The sequence below is a fragment of the Odontomachus brunneus genome, unplaced genomic scaffold (assembly GCF_010583005.1).
Source record: "Odontomachus brunneus isolate Ranch 3 - 2012 unplaced genomic scaffold, Obru_v1 Obru_scaffold_025, whole genome shotgun sequence".
Classification (NCBI taxonomy): Eukaryota; Metazoa; Arthropoda; class Insecta; order Hymenoptera; family Formicidae; genus Odontomachus; species Odontomachus brunneus.
In genome coordinates this window covers 902,426-907,341 of record NW_022639475.1, presented here as the reverse complement: position 1 = coordinate 907,341, position 4,916 = coordinate 902,426, and the positions used below count along the sequence as shown (strand labels likewise).

At 32.2% G+C, this 4,916-nt stretch overlaps 1 protein-coding gene across 2 annotated transcripts in view; it reads left to right on the top strand.

The window, feature by feature from the left end:
• The first annotated feature begins 245 nt into the window (after positions 1 to 245).
• Positions 246 to 4,916, top strand: part of LOC116842412 (cytochrome P450 4C1-like) — a 15,177-nt gene continuing 10,506 nt past the window's right edge. Inside the window, exons 1-2 of one of the 2 annotated variants that reach the window (XM_032811610.1) lie at positions 250 to 403; positions 708 to 890. The gene's annotated coding sequence lies outside the window, so the exon portion shown is untranslated. Of the gene's footprint in view, positions 404 to 707; positions 891 to 4,916 lie in introns of both variants that reach the window. The other variant, XM_032811611.1, reaches the window with a different exon arrangement.

The window sequence follows — 4,916 nt, the reverse complement described above, 5'->3', positions numbered from 1 at the left end:
ATAATGGCTCTTTTTCGGGTAATTATGTATAATAATGGCTTTCGTACATAGAACGTGTAACACTTGCCGCGCGGCAAAAGTTCGTGTGACAGCCAATCAATATGCTGCTTTCCGTAATAACCTTTTAGCTCTCACGGAAAAACAACATATTGATTGGCTGTCGCGTGAACTTCTGCCGCGCTGCAAGCATTAACGCATCCTGTGTGCAGGAGCCATGAGACCGTATTAAACTACCGACTGCACAGGCCGACCTGACTGCCGACTACGACTGCCGACTCTCAATGGACCAATCACAGTGAGGCGCCGACTCGACTTTTTCTTGTTACCTTTCAGACGCTACAGTGTTGCAATTTTCGCTCTGCTGACAATTTTTAAACTTTCAACGAACTCCGCAAACGCTTACGTAAGTGCTAAACAAACGTTTATCAAATTTATTATTTTTGTTAGGGTTGGATTCTTCATATTTCATATAGAAATCCTGAAAAAACTAAGTATTCTATCTTTTTCTTGGAGTCTGTCATGAATAAAACATTGAAAATCTTTTGTAATCAACAGTGTATTAATGATAGGATAGTAATAATGATAAGTGTAATAATGATAAGTGTAATAATGATAAGAGAAGCAAAAAGTTCTATATATTATAGATAATTATTTTCGAACGCGGAACTTGCTGTATGATTATTATTGGACTTTGTCATCTTTGATAGATTCGTTCGATTGATATGACCTTAAGAGTTGAAGTTGCGTCGTAATGAGTTGTATAAACAGGAATAACAAAAAATCCATACTACATTATTATTGTAATGCGAAATAATATTTTTCTACGAATATATTACTTGTGCTGACGTATACAGTTCCTGTTTCTTGAAGTTTATCTCTCCATTCCAAAGGTATTGCTTATCAGTTATTACAAGTTATGTTAAGTACCATCGCAAGTGAAAGATCCCGTGCTTCTTGCTTCGTGGGAACACATATATCAATACACTGGATTCTCTAGAAATTTCACACTGATTTTTTGAAAGAATGTAAAGACCACAATTTTATGTATAAAGTACTTTTAAATTTTTCTCGTGTATATATAGTCTGACGCGAACCATATAAAATAGTGTAGATAGATTGGATAGATATATTGAAATGCTTATCCAATCTAGACTGATACTAAATTACGAGTAAAAGATAGAGCATGTCGAATATGTAGTTATTTCTAAAATGTCAGAGCTCCTTGTTCTTAAATAAACGTGCTTTATTATCACATGTGGTTTTGTATCTCTTGTGTCAAACACACTGTATATACGCTGCATTTTCTTTTCATAATCTGTTATATGGTCGACATCGGTGTTAACTTATCAACATTTCTCAAATGTTGCGTCGAAAATTTCTTTAAAACGGTAAGCGTTTAAGTTATAATGTTATCTATTTGTTCCATATAATAATTCTATGTATACGTATAGAAATTAGTATAATAATTAGCATAATTGGTATAATAAATAGTATAATAAGTAATATAATATGAAAAGACCGTGATTATGATCTGTGCACTGGAAACTGTATTTTATACTTATAACTACGTAGTGGAGTAATTATCCACACATACACACAACACAACTCTGGTGAAAATTGAAATTGGAGAGTAAATAAAGTGTAAACGAAGAGTGACAGAAGTGTAAGTGAAGCGCTTACAAAGCGTAAATTGAAACATCGGAACATAAAGCAATCCGCTGCAATGCGTTTTACTTACACTCCCGTCACTCTTTGTTTACACTTTATTTACTCTTTAATTTCAATTTTCACCAGGGAATGTCTAAAATTGAGACATAAGACGTCTTTAAAACGCCTTTTAGACATTTTATGTTCCGATTTTAGACATTGTGTGGGTATATTTGGGAAAATCTTTTATACGTGTATTGCTCTATTTCTTTTTTATTATTTCTATTACCCTGACGAAAATAAGAAATTTCATAAACGTTTGTTTAGCGTTTATGTAAGCGTTTGTGGGAGTTCGTTGAGAGTTTAAAAATTGCCAGTATAGCGGCAATGATCAATAAAATTGTAGGTATAAAGTATACAATGACTTCTATGAAAGTCTTCATAGCAATTTTATTGCGGACATACATATTGAAAGTCGATAAGTGTGTTAAAATTGAAGAAATAGAATTGAAGGCGGATCCTATGTTAGCGTCCATGAACCCTTTAAAAGTCAGAATTGAAAAGAGAAAGTGACAATACAACAATATGATATTATACCAACAGGGAAAGTGGAATGTTTTATTCATATAATTAGTTGATAAAATTTATTGTCACTTTTAATTTAGTTGGTATGTTTTGTATAGAATACTACAATATATATAAAATCAATTAAGTTGTCATAAGTAGCGTGAGGATAAATTAATATAAATGAATTATCTTTGTGATTGTAGTATCGTATTTATAAAAAGAATCCTTTTTGCATCTAAAAAGGAACTTAGAATTGGTGACATTAGCATGAATTCTTTTGGGATTCTCTCTACTATTTATGAGATATCTAAACATCATGAATTCCAAACAATTTTCAAAGTACAACGATAATCTTATAGATAGATAAACCAGTTCTACACTCTAAAACAGGGCTCGGAACAGTTTACCAATTTCGGTCGATTCTCGAGAGCTACGCCTTCTATCTTCCCTTTGCTGCGAGCGGGCCTCAGAAGTGACGGTCGAACCTCCAAGCTTGAAGCCACGACTGGCCGCGACCGTCACTTTTGAGGCCTGCTCGCGACAAAGGAGAGATAGAAAGCGTAGCTTCCGAGAATCGGCCGAAATTGGCAAACCATTTCAAGCTCTGCTCTAAAAAAAAGTACTATACTGCTCTAAAAAAGTCATTTATGAGCCATTTATATATTATTATACTAAACTTCTTCTGTAACTCGATGCGCAAGGAAAATGTAATTTTTCTACTTTTTACTCCTTCACATAGTATCGTAAACACATGAAACTGCGTAAAACTTTTATCGTGTCACTACGCATTGGTAAAAATATATATTATTAATTATAATTAGCTAACTATGAACTGTTGAAGTGTAGTTTAGTATAATGATATGTAAATGACTCATAAAAATGACTTGTTTGTCAGCAAACAGGTTAGTGATGTAAGCGGCCGTGAGCTAAGATTCCAACATTATAGTGATTATTATTGAGTGTAGAACTGACTTAGCTACTTATAAACCTTACTTATGAACAGATCGTCGTAATTCGAAAATTGCTAACTCATGATATTTATGGATGTTCCATAAAGAGCAAAGAGAATTCCAAAAGAATTCATGCTTATGTTATCAATTCTAAGTAATTTGGAGTATCCAAGTATACATAATAAGCAGTATTAGTACTATTTTGGAGCACCTATAATTAGATAAATGTTGCAGCAAAGATTTTTGTAAAAAATTATGTATTAGTATTACATGAAAACGTCCCAGTTAGCACATACCGTTTATAAACATGTGGGAAACATTTTATAAACAGTTAAGAAATAGTACATACGTTTAGAAAACGTATCTGAAACCAATATGTACTAGGAATGATATGTCTCAACTATAGATATAAAAAACAATAGATTGACGTAAGGCACAACTGATATAAGACATAACTGATTAAAAAAAGTGTTGTTTTATTCAAAATCTGAGCATTATAATATTGATACTTATCATACAATTACTTGTGTAATAAGTACTTATATGTATGTACTTGGTTAATTATATTGATTTCACTTCTTTTTTTAATTATAGCAGAAGTTCAGAAATAAAGTATCCACTGTTCAACCCTAAACTGTACTCTTTTACCGTATCCCTTACTATTAACTTTGCGATCTTGACGCTGTTATAGACGCAAAGGAGCGTAACAATATTGATGTAAATCGTTACAATATAAAATAGACCCAGTTTAATTTAATTCACATTTAACGCATTTAACGAACTGTCTTTATGAATTAATCGTATCGTTATTACACATTGTTAACACAATCTTAAATTACACATTGTTTCTACATTGAATATTTAGCCACATGCGCGAATGAGAGAGAACGCACGACCACAAAACGCAATGCATTCTTTTCTACGTGTGCACTTTACTCTACTCTTCAAATCAAGGCAAACGCTCAGTCTAAATATATCATGTCTATGCATGTGTCATAAGAAACTATAATGCGTCGGTCCTTTCAAAGGTGGCAATGCTTCCCTCACTTGTCCCCGCTTTTCCCCGCGCCATGCATTTTGTGGCACTCGCAAAGTCGGTATTAGCAGTCTAGATTATAAGGTGCTCCATTTGTGGCCACTTCAAGGAATATTTCGAATTATTTAGTCTATGATTCATGTTCGCGTTATATAAGTGGAAATATTTTGTTTTTACAGCATTTTTATTGGTCACGCTGCTTGCTAACGAATGTAGAATTTTCTTTTTTTTTTAACTAAATATTTATAACCGGAAGTAAACGAATTATTGTATTTTTTTGTGCAAAACGTTAAAGATACGAGATGAGATAAACGTTAGAATTATTATATAAAAGACATATAATTGTGAGTAAATGTTTCTATAATAGGTTTACGGAAAGTCTAAAAGTTAATCTCAATATGTAAAACCACGTATTTGATTCCTATTAAGCAAAAAATAATAAGTGTCGAAAACTAGATCATGTATTAATATAATGCTCCATTTCTGGTTATAGGGTGGCTAAAACTGATTGTTGTGTTATTCCAGTTGTGGCCAACAAAAATAACGAATGTCTTTTGTGTAAAATTATAAAATTTATGACACTACAAAATCCATATTCTGGTTTTTACTGGCCCTCACTATTGTGCTTTGAAAAATTATAAAAGTATATTACAGCTATTTGTCAGGAAACAAACTTTATATATATATATATATATATATATATATATATATATATA